Here is an 18,805-nt window from a genome sequence, read left to right as displayed (position 1 = left end):
CACTCTGCAAGCACATAAAACTGTTTGCTAAATCATTACTTATAGTCAGCACCTCGACGGAGCTTAAACTGAACGTTCCTCATTGTAACTACAGTGCACGTAGAAAGCAATACTGTGTTCAGACGAGGTACTGGCAGAACTGAAGCTCTGAAGACGGGGCCTGAGTCGTGCTTGGGTAGCTCAGATGGTAGAGCAGATTCCCGCGAAAAGCAAAGGTCCCGAGTTCGAATCTCGGTCCGGCACACAGTTTTAATCTGCCAGGAAGTTTCAATACTGTGTTATTTGTGTACATCAATTTCATCACTAACACCCAGTTGTAGCCAGCTTTCACCATCTGCATACATGACAAAGGGTTGTTTTAATTGCTTGCTATACTTGTCGAATTTTGTGGACTGTTTCTTTACTTTTGGCGTGACACTTTACTTGTTTCAGATGTTAACAGGTCACTAAATGAGCAACCAGCTTTGATTTAAAATAAAAATATCAGGAACAGTATTTTTCCAACTGAATGGTGATGACCAATAATGCTACTACGTTATAGCATCCAAAGGTTTGTTATGTAACCAGCAACATTAAAGGTTTCACGTGTCTCCCATGATTATATTTCGAAACGTACAATGGAACCAATTTGAACTATTTCCTTCATATGCTTTTTCCCCCCTGTAGCCTTTCCCTCGTGTCCAGAATACTGAATACTACAAACACACATTAACAGATACATTTTCGTTGCTTTTCTTAAATATTTCTGCACGCTTCAGATTGCTACGAAATGAAATGTCGAATAAATATGAATAAAGAAAATAACTAGACAAGTGGCTCACACTGTATTTTCTTGGTACAAACCAACTATAACTGACCACTTTCAGCAACATTTATCATTGTTGATTTCACATTTATCACAATCCATTTCTTTGCAGTCACTTTAATAATTTTATGTGTGTACCTGCACAGAAGCCTTTATTTACATTCATTTTAACATAAAGTGTCAAAATTTCTTTTAATGTCCAACTGGAATCGCAAGCTTAGAAAGTTTCAGTTATTTTATTTGGTATGTAACATAGTTTCAGTATCATAAGCTAATATAACCAGACAACGATATATACGCGTTCTTGCTGTCCATATACATCTCCATAACATCACATGAAGTACGAATTTATAGACAAATGAAACATTTATCTTAAGTGGTCGCTTGTACTCGCGTACTCTGTTGGTGAAGACTGGTAGAAATGCATCAGGAAACTGTTTGAGATCCTTAAAACCATCAAGATTGGTTATTATGCCAGTGCATATTCGACTTTTAAATTCAGAGTCCGCGCAAATCCATTAGAGGGTATCACCACTGATTTTAACTTGCTTCGCATACATTTCGGCCACTATTTGTAATTTATACTACTGAACTCTTCTTCCTCGCCAACAGGTTAAAATGGAGGTGTCACAATATTCCAGAATTTCGTGGCTATGTTTTGTATCTGCAAAACAATTGAGTCTCTCTGCACTCTAGCACAAAAAAGTATAAGAATATGAACTATTCATAGGGATGTCCTTTACACTTTCATCTTGAAAGTGAAGAAAGTTATGTAGAGCTACGTACACAGCCTGCCAAGAAAATGAGGCACCCAGTGGACATGGTCGGCTGTCAGCATAACTTTGTACACGTGCACAGCATCAGCGGGTAGCTAAATGATTAAGAGTTGCGAATTCTTTAACTAGTAAAACGCTCATTAGACTGCAGTGGTATTATGTTGGTTGAGTGCTGTTACTAGACCTGGTAGGATACGTAAGTGGCCTGAACAGCGTCAGATGTTGAGTGATGACTGGGAACCACGCTAAGATGCTGCGTATTCGTTTGGCTCGGCGTTATCGGTACCTGACCGAGTTTGAAAGTGGCTTCATTGTGGTTATTCACTTGTCTGGCTGGTGTAATCGTGCAATATCCAGATTTGTGAGATAGTGGCCCGATATTGGACTGCATGGGAAAATAACGGTAGGCGAACTCGTCATCAAGGTTTCGGTCAATCATGTTCGACTACCACAAGGAAGGTTGGTTGGTTGTTTTGGGGAAGGAGACTAGACAGAGAGGTCATCGGTTCATCGGATTAGGGAAGGACGGGGAAGGAAGCCGGCCGTGCCCTTTGAAAGGAACCACCTCGGCATTTGCCTGGAGCGATTTAGGGAAATCACGGAAAACCTGAATCAGGATGGCCGGACGCCACAACGAAGGATCACATTACTGTGCACCAAGCAGATTGCATTCTCTTCACATTTGCTTTTGCCATCCGAGAACAAGTACTGGATTCTTTGCAACATTCTGTATTATCTTACACCATCGTTCGGGGACTACAGCAGCCAAACAACAGAATTACCTTCCGATGCGTAAGCTTCCGTTATCGCCATAATACGAACGGGTGTGCTTGGATGGCTGACCTGACTGGGAAGCATGGAACGCTGGTGAAAGACGACGCATTTTGTTTAGCAATGAATGACGGTTCTGTTCTGGCCCAGATGACAATCGTCGGAAGGTAAAGTAGCTTCCTGGGGAGAAGCCCCATCCTTCCGATGTTACTCCAGATGTCATGATGTGGGGAGCAATTAGGTGGACGTCAGGTCACATCTGCTAGTATTGAGGAAATTGTGACGGCACTGTGGTAACACAGATACCCTACTTATTCATGTGGTACATCTTGTATAACGCTATTGTGATGCTATTTTTCAATAGGACAGGGCTCATCTACGTATGGCACATGTGTCTATGATCTGCCTGTGTGATGTTCATGCACTCTTGTGGCCACCAAGATCCCCTGATCTGTCCCCAATAGAACATGTGTGGGGTCAGCTTAACCGTCAACTCCTTTCCAGTTCCCGTATCCATGATATCAAGGACCAGTTACAGCGGTGGAGGGCCAGCTTGCCTCAGGAGATCATACAACAAGTTTGACACATTTCTCGTCTGAATAAGTGCATACATCCAGGCCAGAGGGGAAAATCTCTCGATGACGAGGGCCCTCCCCCCCTCCCCCCCACACACAGAACTAGTAACCATGACAGCAGCTACTTGTGGCTGCCAGTTTTTTAATATCTATCTCCCTGTTTTCTCAGTAAGACTTGAAGGACGCACATGTACATTCAAGGAGTAGTTGACATAATCTCCAAGTAGGTTGTATATCGTGGAATCTACTTAAATACACGAGTGAGAAGCATTTGATTCATCTCCTGTGAGTCCCGTAACTTCATGTTACAAATATCTTTCGGACATTTCTCACTAAATTCCGATTGTTTCGAATTTTACATCCATTTTGATATTTGTCAGTACTTTTTGATATTTTCCAAGATTGCTTATAGTGATAACAAACAGCTTTATAGAAACGTCAACTGGTTTTATAGCAATAATTACTGGTTTTATACGATTATCTATGGGAGCTGTGTCTGACTAGTATCATTATGTGTGAATATGAAGGTGTGGAAATTTTCTGAGATGCTTGCATCGTAGAATTAATCCTTTAAGGCTAATTTTGTTTGGGATGCTGTGGAACATTGAGCCTAGCTTGACCTTCACACACGTGATCTCTATCTAACGCTGAGCTAGCAAAGTCAACACAGATGATCTCTTATGCAAGATGATTCAAATGGTACATGAGGGACTGTGCAAAAAAGTTTTCACTGAATCATTTCATACATGTAGGCACAGGACCTCCTAGCTGTGTGCCGAAATGCGAGCCACTGTACACTCTTTGATGTGGAATTCAGTCCCTTACACCCCAGCAGATGTACTTAAGTCTGTACGTAAAGGAGATGTGCATACAATATGTCTACCAGAACTCTTATTTGGTGCTGCAAGTCAAGTACTTCCCTGCATTAAATTTCAAAACACACCTCAGGAAATATTTCTTTTCATTACATCCTATGAGGCATTTCCAGAAAAGAATTTCTCAGCCAACGAAGCAGTTCAGGATAAGATTATCTATATCTGATAGCTTTCAAATGTCTTTTCCATCAGTTCTTATACCCTTTGCTGCACACAAGTGCGGTTTGGTTTATCCAGAGTGGACTTGTTGTTTTGGGTGAGGGGAATCTGTCACATAAACATCACCATAGTAAGTTTACATCCTCTGTACTTTTTTCCGACTGTCAGTCTATCAGCCAGTACGAAGCAGGTATGTTACTGCAGAGTGAGCGAAAAGCCGAGAACGAGGAGATTACACACATACACAACTCTTGAGTCGAGTGTTGGCTGTATATACACATTTCTTATTGAAATTTAATGGTTCATAGTTCTGTTCTCATAAACATTCGAAATAAGATCGTCTTTTTAAGTACATTATCTCATAACTTTCTATCTCTTCTTTAACAATTATAGATCCCACTAAGGACTGAGGCGGTGATGAGACATCTGATTGATTATCTTGAGTGCTTGAGTGGATTTTGCAACAGAGTGTTGAGCGCTGGTGTGAATATGTATGTAATATTATATATAGTAAATCATATAACGCAGTATTTGTTTTTGTTATTAATAAACTACATTAAATACATCACGTTGGACTAAAGTAAATGCTTTGTAGGTTATTCACATTTCTCTATATTTTAATGAATTTATATGTTTATGCAGTTGTCATGAAGCCGTTAGATTTTATATTGATCAGAGTTTAATGCCATCTACAATTGTTCGTTGGTGAGGTGAACTAGTACTGAAAACCCCCTAAAAACATCCAGATAGTGAAGTTTCCTTTTTGTACCCACCGTTTTTTGCAATAATATGTGCTGAACCCCACACCAGCACCTCTCCGACCTCCCCCATATCGCAAGCAATACTGTCATGAAACATATGTGGTGTCTGTTCTTTCAGAACTGTCCGAGAGAACAGACATTGCATGTATATAATTAGGGCGAGGACGGGCAGTTTCTTCTTCAGTGCAGATGCACAGCAAGCCTGAACTCATACGGGAATTAGCGGAATGTCACCAGTAATCAGGGTGATGAGCAAGGGGGACTACATCATTAATGTGTTGATTAGTTGAGACATTGGCTCTGACGGGAGGCGTACCAGGGTAGTCCATGCAGATCTAATGACCTCTGTGTCAGGATGGCGCAACGTGTACCTAGTAAGCACGAGACCCAGTTTCGAATCCCAGTCAAGCCCAAATTTTCAACTTTCCTACTCGCAGTAAATATCTGTTCAGATGGTTCAAATGGCTCTGAGCACTATGGGACTTAACTTCTAAGGTCATCAGTCCCCTAGAACTTAGAACTACTTAAACCTAACTAACCTAAGGACATCACACACATCCGTGCCCGAGGCAGGATTCGAACCTGCGACCGTAGCGGTCGCGTGGTTCCAGGCTATAGCGCCTTTAACCGCTTGGCCACCCCGGCCGGCTAAATATCTGTATTTCCTTTGTACTATCATCAAATGTCAGCATGTTTTACTTGGAATACTGCAGAATTGTCGTGTATAGGAAGTAAACAAACCGTTTTACATTTCGTTTATAAATACTTTCAAATATAGAAAAACAACAAAAAGTTTTTGATTTAGCTGTCGAAGTGACTGTTCCTTCAAATCTTTTTTCTCGTAAAATTTCAAGCTACGAAATAAATCCAACTAAAGAATTATGCAAGCGTATGTTTGCGACGCCCACAAGGTCAACACACCTTAGTTTAGGCACATGCTACTCACTGAAATATCGCCAAGAAGCTGCCGTTGCTGCAAAAAAAAAAAAAAGGGATGCTGAAGCTGAGACTGAACTGGATAAGGGATTTAAACCTGTTCCTCAGCCACTACTGAAATTGATTCATAACAAGAGAGTGGATGTCTGATGATTCACCAGAAGATGAAGATGGAGATTATGCAGTAATTCGCAATGTAAGATACTCATCAACGAGAGGAATACAAAATTTGTTGTTTAAAATTATACCCAATAAAGAGAGTGACACAACACGAGATCTCCAAAATTATATTAAAATTCTGAGGGCTTAGAAACAAAATTCTCTCTCTCGTAGACCGTTAATTTCGACAGAGGTTAGAGAGGCACCAATATTTTTAAGCCTGCAATAAGTGATGGGTCAGAACTGAGAGATGATGAAATTGATATTGGCATGGGAACTTACAGGCATGGAGAAATCGATAATGAACTTGACATTGAAGACTGGAAAACGGCATCCAAAGAATCATCAGCATACGTCAACTGCCGGAATGTCCACTAGAATAACCAAAATAATTTGGTAGAGAGATTGCTTTTCTTACTAGCATCGAAAGTGATGGGCTGTAATTCAAATTACAGTGAATTAATATCTGTTTAAAAGGAACATCAGGAAGCAGCGATTATTGCTTGAAGTTTAGGATGGCTGTTAACAAATGAAGTGAAATATTCAATAGCACAACAGCAAATTGCGTATTAAAACGTTCCGTCAGTTAAAAGGTGCAACCCGCAAATCTGGAAGACCAAATTATTGCGTGGGATTACACTTTTATTCCGTTTTTAAACATATAAACAGAGTTCTAGAGCCTATACTACAGACCCATTATAGAAGGTAAATGTCATGTTTTGTTTGTTAGGTCTAGTGAGGTTAGTAGCTGCATGTGTCTTATCTCAATGACAGTCGTGTGTCTTATGTGTGTCAGAGTAATTTCATTAACCGTTCTGAAAAAGCAACACACTAGCTAATGTATTATGGACATGTAATTGTAGTCTACACACTATACATGTATTATGATGAAGAGAATGTGATACATTTGCTGTAAATGACTTACGAAAATATAACTGTAACACACTGGTTATAGATGTAGCAGAGATGCAACTGTTGTGTTATGAAAATGTAACTAAAATCTTTCACAACATCATGAGCTACATATTTCACGGTTTTTCTTTTAATCTATGTCTCTCACACCTGTCTGGCATTGAAAGGTGGACATTCGTGAGGCATCACAGTGTTTTGTGGTTTGTACTGTTGTTCATAATTGACACCTGGGGGACAAAACGATGTTTTGACGACGTCTGCACTCTCAGTTGCCACCAAAAGACCAGTGCAGACAAGGGAAAATTGATGTATCTAGAGCAAAGTATACCTAGAAACATCTGATTTTTTTTCACGCAGGAAGATTGTACAAACATACAGACTCTCGTACGGAGGACATAGTAATAGGCATCCCTGGCCTAGAGAAGCAACTGAAAGATATGAAAACAAATAAGTCTTCAGGTCCGGATCGAATCCCACTTCGGATTTACAGAGAGTACCCTACTATATTGGCCCCTGAACTTGTATTTATCGCGAATCTCTCGCCCAGCGCAAAGTGCCAAACGACTGGAAAAAAGTGCAAAATTACAGAGTAATGTCCTTAAAGTTCGTTTGCTACAGAATTCTTGAACATATTCTCAATTAGAATATTATAAATTTCCATGAGGCGGAAATGCTCGTGTCCACACATCAGTACAGATTTAGAAAGTATTGCTTGTGCGAAACTCAGCTTGACCTTTTCTCACACGACGTGACGAGAAACATGGATGAAGAGCAACAGGCAGATTCCATATTCCTAGATTTCCGGAAATGGTTTGAGACGGTGTTCCAATAGAGACTGTTAACGAAGATCCGAACATACCGAATATTTTCCCGGATGTGTGAGTGGCTCGAAGATTTCTTTACGTAATAGAACCAATTACGTTGTCCTGGACGGTGATTGTTCATCACAGGCACGGTCTTCGTCAAGAGTGCTAAGTGTGATAGGTCGCTCCTGTTCTCTATATAGGATGTCCCAAAACTCGAAGACAAAACTTCACGAATGGATTCCTCATATACCAAGAAGGAGGACAGCCTAGTAAACGTGGGCTCTAAAATACCGTGTGATCAAAAAGTCAGTATAAATTTGAAAACTGAATAAATTACGGAATAATGGAGATAGAGAGGTACAAATTGACACACATGCTTGGAATAACATGTGGTTTTATCAGAACCAAAAAAATACAAAAGTTCAAAAAATGTCCGACAGATGGCGCTTCATCTGATCAGAATAGCAATAATTAGCATAACAAAGTAAGACAAAGCAAATATGATGTTCTTTACAGGAAATGCTCAATATGTCCACCATCATTCCTCAACAATAGCTGTAGACGAGGAATAATGTTGTGAACAGCACTGTAAAGCATGTCCGAAGTTATGGTGAGGCATAGGCGTCGGATGTTGTCTTTCAGCATCCCTAGAGATGTCGGTCGATCACGATACACTTGCGACTTCAGGTAACCCCAAAGCCAATAATCGCACGGACTGAGGTCTGGGGACCCGGGAGGCCAAGCCTGACGAAAGTGGCGGCTGAGCACACGATCGTCACCAAACGACGCGCGCAAGAGATCTTTCACGCGTCTAGCAATATGGGGTGTAAACTTCTTTTGTTTTTTTGTTCTAATAAAACCCCATGTCATTCCAAGCATGTGTGTCAATTTTTACCTCTCTATCTACACTATTCCGTGGTTTATTAAGTTATACTGACTTTTTGATCACCCGGTACATACCTCAGGAGCTATGACCACTTGTTCAACAGAAGAGATGTGTTTTGCAGTAGCGTAGACCAACAAGTGCTCACAGCTCTCAAGCTATGCATTGTAGAGCCTAAGTTTACTAGGCTTATTTGGTTCATACTACATCCTTCCAAAATATGGAAAGCAAAGAACATGCAGTAGAAGAGATTGGTTTCTCAGTATCGAAGATCAAGAGGTGCTCATATTCGTAGCTCTTAAGTATGTATTTTAAACAACACGTGTATTAGACTCTTTTCTTATATTCCTGGAGTTTTTCTGTCCGGTTTTGAAACACTGTGAATACAGAAATGATCGGACAGATAGGGTGAGTACCAACCTGCGAGTGTTTCCTGATGTCACTTTAGTATATGGGAAGGATCGTCGTTTAGTGACTGTAGGGGGAAAGAGGATGACTTAGACTTATTTTCTATTTAGTTTCCTCCAAAAGTGGCTAAATGTAAATTAATATATTAACACACGAGTAGGAAGAACAATCCTGTAATGTTCGAATACAGTGTAAGTGGTGTGCTGCTTGACACAGTCACGTCGATTAAGTATCTAGGCGTAACGTTGCAAATCGATATGAAATAGATCGAGCACCTAAGGACGGTGTTAGAGAAGGCGAATGGTTGACTTCGGTTTATTGGGACAATTTTTTGTAAATATAGTTCATCTATAAATGAGGCTGCGTGTAGAACACTAGCACTATCTATTCTTGAGTGCTGGTCTAGTGTTTGTGATTCTCATCAGGTCGGATTAAAGGAAGATATCGAAGCAATTTAGTGACGTGCTGCTAGGCCTTTTACCGATAGGTTCGACCAACACGTGAGAATTACGCAGACGCTTCATGAAAGCAAATGGGAACCCCTGGAGGGAAGACGACAGTCTTTTCGGAAACACTACTGAGAAAATTTAGAGAACCGGCATTTGCAGCTGACTGCAGAACGATTCTACTGCCGCCAACATACTTTTCGCGTAAGGACCGCAAAGACAAGATATCCGACATTATCGCTTGTACATAGGACTCTAGAGAGTCATTTTTTCCCTCGTTCCGTTTGCGAGGGGAACAGGAAAGAAAATGGTTAGTAGTGGTACAAGGTACCCTTCGCCATGCACCGCACGGTTGCTTGCGGTGTAGTAAGTGGTATAATTTATAGGGGCGGCCCACATCGAAAGGAGCGCGGTAAGTTCTGCAGCGGACGAGCAAGAGACTTCGCGCAAAGCCACGACAGCACGAAGCGCGAAGGACGAAGCGTTTCACCACTTACAGTGTTTCTTTCAAGTCCGGAACAGTCGTGTACGCGGCCCATTTAAATATACTTCATAAATTGCAGGCTGAGCGCGTTATTACGGAGCAAATATGCACGGAAGTTTCTGCATGCAGCCACTGCAATGCAGACGTGTACTAGAGTGAAAGTTGTTAAGACCTGTTTTACTTTACGCCTGATGAAAATATTTTAGGATTATCGCTGACTTAAACATGCAAAATTTCACTTTCATGATTTATAGAATAATAAAAAACATCAGTGCTCCCGTAAGCTGATGTTTCCTTGGATAAATAAACTGTACACAAATATCTATTTTTATAAGTGCGTGTCATTCAGAATGAAGGTGGGGCATTTAACGGGTGAGAAGCTTTTACTAGAAACATTTGAAGCTATGTTAAGCTATGGAATAGATTCTGTAGATATCATATTCAAAACCGTTCTGATAATAGGCCGATAATGATGGCCCATAGCTGCCCTTAAAGTACTGAGGAAGAAACAAGAAGTTATTGTTGCAACAGCTACCGTCTTTTATGATGCAGTGTCTATTCTTTACAACACTGAAGAATCTGGTGAGGTTATTACACTTACACATTTTATTTTTCAAACTGATTGTGGTACTCCTTGTATGTAACAGACGGTGCGTCACATGAGATACGTATTCGGGAGGAGGTTAACTCTATATCGAGAATGACCGAAAATCCTATACATTCCGCAAATTTTTCTCCAGGAGCCCCATCGTTTCCCCTCTAGCCTCTTACCTTGGCATACTACCGAGTCCTACTGACACTACGCCTACACGCCTTTACGTATATCCTCTTAATATGTACTAAGTAATAAATTGTGGGAGGAACGGTTATAGTGTCTGTTATTGTAATGTAGTAGATTTATTTAGCAGTAGAGGTGTCTGGAAGACAGAAAAGAAAAGTGGAATATGAAACGAACACGTCTGTAATGTCAAGCAAAGCAGTTACTGAATCTCAGAATGGTGACATCCTGCTGTGGTAGCTTATAGTGCTACACAGCAGGACACCTGCCAACTCAGCACGACATTATTCATGTTCATCAGAAGCTGTGGTATGGAAATGGTGGCTGGAAGGGGGGGGGAGGAGAAGGGAGGAGTCGGAGTAAGTACCGTGATGCATCACTCCGCCGTACGAATTACACTAGAATTACAGCACACAATACTCCATCTGTACGCCAAACGATTACAACCGACATCGAGTACCGCTAGAAAGTATTTTATAGAGATAATAAATTCGGAAAACAAATCTTTAGGGGAAAATATAAATGAAATAACTTAATTACCAAATCTTTATACTGTGTGCTTTATTTTCATACGTATATTATGCAGTTCTAACTTTTTCATCATTAATAAAACACAAACGAACAAATTACATAGGCTCAAACATATGTTATTGAAATAAAACAGAAGAAAAGCAATAACAAGTTTTATCCCATGATGTTCTTGGATTAATACTTGGTTGCATAGTCCTTTACGTGTATTACAGCAGAGCGCCTGGATGGCAAAGAATCCACGAGTTTGGCCAATCGAGCGTGAGGAATTTTCTTCCATTGCTCACACATCTCTTTGTAGAAAGCCTCCTTGTTGCTGCAGTTTTGTTGGCGAACACGTCTATCCAACTCGATGTTCTATGGCGTTTAAGTCTGGACTTTGGCTTGACCATTCGAATACGAGGGTGGTTTGAAATGTTTTCAGAATCACCATGACAGATCTGCGCTAGCGCAACGAGTTGTTCACGTGATATTCATTGGACTGTTGCCTGTAAACACGTGCCACGTCAGTGCTCTTGGAAGAGAGCTCTGTTGTTCCCTCGCAGTGACTTGTGAAGATAGAGAAAATCGAGATTCGAGCAGTGATTAAGTACTTCATAAAGATAGGTATGGAACCAAAAGACATTCATGTCGATTTTCAGAATATACTGGTGGACTCTGCTCCTTCGTATTCAAAATGGCTGGCTCTGAGCACTATGGGACTTAACAGCTATGTTCATCAGTCCCCTAGAACTTAGAACTAATTAAACCTAACTAACCTAAGGACATCACACAACACCCAGTCATCACGAGGCAGAGAAAATCCCTGACCCCGCCAGGAATCGAACCTGGGAACCCTTAAATTTGGTCGGGAGAGCTTAGATGATGATCCGCGCAGTTCAGCGTGACTTTCGTACTAGGTATGGTGTGCATCCTCCTACAGCATAGAGCATTAGACGATGGCATGATCAGTTCCGAGAAACATGTTTTTTAGTGTAAAGGCAAATCACCGGATTTGAAGCCACTTCGGCGACTTGCGCGTCGATGTGGATGAGATGAGGATGATTAAGTACAACATGACACCCAGTCCCTAAGCGAAGAAAATTTCCGACCCAGTTGGGAATCGAACCCGGGCCCTCAGGATTGACATGTTGTCGCGCTGACCACTTTTTTTTTGTTGTTGATCTCATTTTGTTCTATGTGGTTCGTTCAGCTACCGGGGGTGGACATCGCATAACAGCAGCTGTGGAAGCTGTAACTCAAGACATGCTAGCTGCAGTGTGGGAACAATTTGAACCGCACTGACATATGCCGTGCATCTCAAGGGGGCATATTGAACACCTATGAAAAGGTATGAAAAAGACTTTTTGAGTTTCCCGTTCATTAAAAAACAAAATCATTGACATATGCTGTGCATCTCAAGGGGGGCATATTGAACACCTATGAAAAGGTATGAAAAAGACTTTTTGAGTTTCCCGATCATTAAAAAACAAAATTCATTGCATGTTTAGTAGTTTCAGAAATATAGACGTACCAAATCGGATGATTCTTTTTGATACATCCTTATATTAACACACGCAGTACTTACAGAGTTGTATTTCCCAGAGAGGTAGCTGCTGCTTTATCATACCTTCTGTCCTTATGCGATGTGCAAATCTGGAGTTTTATAACGTGATTAAAAAATAGAGCGGAACAGAACAGTACGCACACTTGACTAGGGCAACATATGGACGATATAAATCATTTTTAGTATATCCGCACCGCTGTAGTCCAATATCTAAAGCCGCTGTGTTCAGGTTATCAAATGATTCAACTGCAATATCAGCTTCGTAACCAGATCCTTGCCATGAACATGTTACATAGGTCTCTATCTGGGAGGAGAAAGGCTCTTGTAGATAACGCACTTAAGACAGACCTATGTTTTGTCATCAGTATTCCGTGGCTCACTTCTTCCTGATTTTTTTTAGGAGTGAATGTGCGTATTCACTTTGAGTTTTAGTTACTGTAATGGCTAGATATGATATTTTAGAACCACTGGAACTCACATACCGATATTCTTTTTACTGTCTGCAATCAGATTCACTGATGTTCTTCCTCTCCAATGTGTCGGAATGTATTTCTGTTAACTCGCCATAGCATTTTTGCGTTATGAAATTATACAACGCACATGCAGAAGACCCACCCTCCGCTCCAATTACATCTCAATTGTGTAAATTCGGCGTAGCTTTTCACACAGCAGCATTGTTTTCGGGATTAATTAGCTGTCACCTATTCATGTCTGTCGTTAGTACGTGCACTTCCCTACTAATCACTGAAACAATCTCACTCATTCTGCGTGTACAGCTACAACATAGCGAAGCCAAGACTCTGATCTGATGCTGCTAAGGCCACGTACGAGTACGCAGTTTTACAGACGAATAGCATTAATAAATATTCAGACAAGTATAGTAAAATATTTTAGCGTGTTTCCAACAGGTTTTAACTGTTCGAGCTGGGGTACTTCTTTCGTAAAACGTGCCTCGTAGCTGCATCGGTATTCCTTATTATTTTCTTCAACTGTATTTCGCAATTTTTTTATTATTTGTTTTTGAAAATTCAAATTAGACATTAGTTAAAGTCTTACCCTCATACGAAGTTTCATAGCCTTAAAAAAGGACTGACACCGACATAAAACATGTTTTACATCCACACTATACAGAAACGAGGAAGCAAGATGAAAATTTAACACAATAAGAAATGATAAATCACCGTTGGTACACATTTCGAATACTCCCAATTCATACCAAATTAACAACTGGTGTGTCAACACAGAATGGAATGCAACCTTTTACACAACGACGTAAGCTCAGCACAATAGGCTGTGGGGTGGTAAGACTGGACTAAGTGACACAACAGGCAATCGCCATCGACAGTTGCACTGAACATTTATTTGGCACATTTAAGCAAGACAAATAACAAATAAAACCATCAACACGTTTTCAAACTTACCACACATCTTTAAATTTACCATTTACATGAGAGCAAGTTACTTTAAAATTTAAACATTCATAAACCACGGCACTTATGACCTGTTACACATTTAGTGAAATGATTTAAAAATTATTTACTCAAAAATTATGACCAACCTGAAGATCAATTTACTAAAATGTAACGAGGAAATATAGTCTTTCATTACTGCAGTGACTGGTATTACCAAAGTAATTCAGAGTACAGGTAACAACAAATCAGATACCATGGCACACAATCACGTTACTTAAATGGCAGGCACCCTACAATGTAGGATATAAAATTTCATATGACCAAGCAACCTCGTGGGATTCAACAAACTACGCCCAGAAGCAAACGCGCGCTCACTCAGCTGTTTCCAATACATACTCGGCATGGACCCCCAAACGGGAGTAGCAATGGTCACGAATAGGCACGAAAAATCCCAGAACTAGTGGGTACCTACAACAGACTGACATCTGCCTTAAGTAACTAGAAAAACAATAATTCATTACAGCACATCACCTGCAGAACTAATCAGTCTATTAATGAACATCAGCTAAACAGTAAAAATCTATTATCTTACGTGCGTAAGGCCAATTATACATTAAGCCGCGAACGAACTAGATACACGGCCAGCCGGCACGCGCGGGCAAACGGAGCGGAAAATACACAACAGCACAAGTACGACACAACTCAGGACCCCGTACCCGCTACCAAGACAAACAGTGGAAGTCCCGACAAAACTAAATCAAAATGCAGGGAACTAGTGTGCAGGCTAACGGTATAACGAGTAACCCCCCCTCCCCCCTTCCACCCCACCCCCGACGCAAAACATGAAGCAACTTACAGCAAATAGCCACACTTAAATTTGTGATTAAATCAGAATTAATTACAATATCCACATACTGTCATTGAAGGAATTTTTGTACTTTCATTAATAGAATCAGTTTCAAACCATTTAAACACACAATAACAACTGGCCTCTCAGCAACTTGTAAGAAGCCGGCCGGGGTGGCCGAGCTGTTCTAGGCGCTACAGTCTGGAACCGCGTGACCACTACGGTCGCAGTCTCGAATCCTGCCTCGGGCATGGATGTGTGTGATGTCCATAGGTTAGTTAGGTTTAAGTAGATCTAAGTTCTAGGGGACTAATGACCTCAGTAGTTAAGTCCGATAGTGCTCAGAGCCATTTGAACCATTTTTTTCTAGGGAACTGATGACCTCAGATGTTAAGTCCCATAGTGCTTAGAGCCATTTGAACAACTTGTAAGAATTTATGAAACTACCCATTTAGAGTTAGACACGTGTCTCTCAGACACACTATCACTTCAGATAGAAACGTAACAATGTTATTTCAATTCGCAGCAAATATATCCAGGGAAAATTTCGTCCATGTATATCTATAGCCAGCTTAACTCCGTCGTGTAATATAAATACAATAACCAGGCGGCACTTAGAAAAGGACCAGCCGAACTGTTTTCAATGACGGTTAAACACCGACAGTAGCAACCTACAGACAGAATGTATCAGCACTCCAGGCCCTAGTAAATGTTAATCATCACATCACATACAGCTCTCACTAGAACATTGCGTACTAAGCAAGTTGAAATTACACATATTCGAGGACAGACTCACTCCCTCCCTTCACGCGGATCCTCTATGGCTTAATTCCTTTCCCAAACCTCCTCCTATTCCTTGAACGGATATTGATCCTTTACACCTCCCGTAAACTTGATCCCCCTCACCCACTCGTCTCTCCCATCCTTTCCCATACCCGTCCGCTGCCGCGCCTGTACACCTGCATCACACCCGCTCTCCAACTTCTTTTTATTTTTTTTATTTATTTGGCCTTTGAGTGTGTACTCAATTTAGCCATCGGCAACACATAGTGAAAATGTACACATAATTGAATAAACAAATACAGAAATGCATATTTACAAGAATAAAAAGCTTAACTGTTACAGTTTTGTACATAATGTTTTAAAAATTGAATTGGAAAATAATTAAAAGTGTCTTGGCTTACAATACACACCAATTCTGAAATACCTTCAACAGCAAGACATATTTATAATTTATGTACATCATTAAAACCTACAGATTGTAACCAGTACTCTTGATGAAGTTAACTATCACTTTATATAGACGAACGTCTTTAGTATACAAAAGAGAAGAAGCTGATTGAGGAAGATGGTAGCCCATACTCAGCAATGTCTTCATAAAGACCAACCATTCACGGTCAAATTTGGGGCACATAAATAAGATGTGGTTGACATCAGCTTCCGACTCAGGATCACACTCACATGCTGGTGAACTGTAAACGTTGATCCGATGTAGATGTTGTGAGAAAGAGGCATGATTGAAGCGGAGTCTTATGATGGTACAAATCGTGGATTGGTCCAGATGTGTCCTCATGAACCATGGCTGTGAAGGAATCCGAGGTTGTAGCACTGCGTAATAACCGCCTTTTGTCTGTTGAGAAACGTTCCACATTTCCTGCCATTGTTGTCTTGCGTGATCCTTGACTTCACGTAAGTAGTCTGTATAAGGAAGGTGCAGATCCAGGACGGTGCCTAAGGTTGCCGCTTGTTTGGCTAATGCATCAACTTCATCATTATAGAGGATACCAGAGTGGGAAGGTACCCACAACAAATGGATCGTCCAGCCTGTGCGCGTGCTGCCAATATATTCAGATATCACATCCAAGATATAACTGTTGGCTGTTTTGTTCTATCGACTGTACTGAATGTTTTTAAGAACGCTTTGCGAGACTAACCACACTCCATACCCTAGCCCAAGGTGGCTTCCTGTCAACTCCCCCTCCCTGATGATGCCCTCGTCCTCTCCATCTACCCCTCCTACTAGCTTTGACCCTCCCCTTCCTCCTCCTTTGTTTTTCTCCAGGGCACACTCTTTCCCTTCTCTCCCTCCTCACTCCCTCCCCCCTCCTCCCGCCCTACCCTTCACCCCTCCCCGGGCTTCCACACCCCTCCCTACCCTCTCCCCTCTCCCACCCTTCTTCTCTCCCACTGGCATCTTCCCCCTCCTCCCTCCTCCCCTCATCTCTTCCCGCTGGTAGCCCCCCGGGCTTTTTCGTGTGCACAGTATGTTTTTTAGTGCGCTGGAAATCGTCGCCACTATGATAGTGTTTGTCTTCCCATCAGTTACTCAGTGTCTCTCCTTCAGTGCTCTTCCGTTCACGTGTGAAACTCTGTGTTTTTTATACGAACAGCGCATCTGTGACCGCCTTCATTTATTTTAATATGTATGTCTCCTTTCTTTTTAGCCTCCATAGATGTTTGTTTATATGTCTTCCTGTTTTATGTATGTTTTTTCTTTGGCCGAAGACCGGCATAGATAGGCCGCTGCTGGCCTACCTTTCTGTAAAGGTGTTAAAATTGAAATCAAGAAAAAAAAGGACAGTCTCAGTAGGAGTAGCAACGGTTGGCCAAGAAAATGAAGTCAACAGCACAGAACCCAGTAGTCGATGCCGGCCACAATTTACAGCATAAGTAAGACCCTTACCATCTTGCTTGTTCGACGAAGCCATCAACCGCAGATCCCGATCCCAGGAGACATATAGCAAGCGAAATACACCAACGGCTTCCCAGTAACGTGACTGCTTCCACGCCGGCGGTATTTCCTATGGCGTCGTCATCTGGGTAAACAGCCCCTTTTAGATGTCCTCTTCCTGCTGCCTCGCACGGCACCAGTACAGTCCGCCAGACTTGGCTAACGACGTTACTGTTAGGTGTCCCAAAGCAAAAATTCCACCCTACTTGCCAGAGCTTACCGCTCGCTCCCCGATCGGCCCGGTAGGTGGCGCCACCGCGCGCTCTGCGCACACCACCGGAAAGATGACCCATACCGGCGGCAAGAATATCACTAATCGAGACACACGGCTCAACAACTACACTCCTGGAAATTGAAATAAGAACACCGTGAATTCATTGTCCCAGGAAGGGGAAACTTTATTGACACATTCCTGGGGTCAGATACATCACATGATCACACTGACAGAACCACAGGCACATAGACACAGGCAACAGAGCATGCACAATGTCGGCACTAGTACAGTGTATATCCACCTTTCGCAGCAATGCAGGCTGCTATTCTCCCATGGAGACGATCGTAGAGATGCTGGATGTAGTCCTGTGGAATGGCTCGCCATGCCATTTCCACCTGGCGCCTCAGTTGGACCAGCGTTCGTGCTGGACATGCAGTCCGCGTGAGACGACGCTTCATCCAGTCCCAAACATGCTCAATGGGGGACAGATCCGGAGATCTTGCTGGCCAGGGTAGTTGACTTACACCTTCTAGAGCACGTTGGGTGGCACGGGATACATGCGGACGTGCATTGCCCTGTTGGAACAGCAAGTTCCCTTGCCGGTCTAGCAATGGTAGAACGATGGGTTCGATGACGGTTTGGATGTACCGTGCACTATTCAGTGTCCCCTCGACGATCACCAGTGGTGTACGGCCAGTGAAGGAGATCGCTCCCCACACCATGATGCCGGGTGTTGGCCCTGTGTGCCTCGGTCGTATGCAGTCCTGATTGTGGCGCTCACCTGCACGGCGCCAAACACGCATACGACCATCATTGGCACCAAGGCAGAAGCGACTCTCGTCGCTGAAGACGACACGTCTCCATTCGTCCCTCCATTCACGCCTGTCGCGACACCACTGGAGGCGGGCTGCACGATGTTGGGGCGTGAGCGGAAGACGGCCTAACGGTGTGCGGGACCGTAGCCCAGCTTCATGGAGACGGTTGCGAATGGTC

The 18,805-nt window shown here is 42.1% G+C and overlaps 1 non-coding gene across 1 annotated transcript; it reads right to left on the bottom strand.

The window, feature by feature from the left end:
- Positions 1–5,283: 5,283 nt before the first annotated feature.
- Trnas-gga (transfer RNA serine (anticodon GGA)) lies at positions 5,284–5,367 on the bottom strand. The gene is given in 2 exon segments: positions 5,284–5,318; positions 5,328–5,367. It is a non-coding gene; the product is annotated as a tRNA-Ser (tRNA).
- Positions 5,368–18,805: the final 13,438 nt, after the last annotated feature.

This window comes from Schistocerca cancellata, chromosome 4 (assembly GCF_023864275.1).
Source record: "Schistocerca cancellata isolate TAMUIC-IGC-003103 chromosome 4, iqSchCanc2.1, whole genome shotgun sequence".
In the NCBI taxonomy this organism is placed as follows: Eukaryota; Metazoa; Arthropoda; class Insecta; order Orthoptera; family Acrididae; genus Schistocerca; species Schistocerca cancellata.
This window is presented reverse-complemented; position numbering and strand designations above follow the sequence as displayed.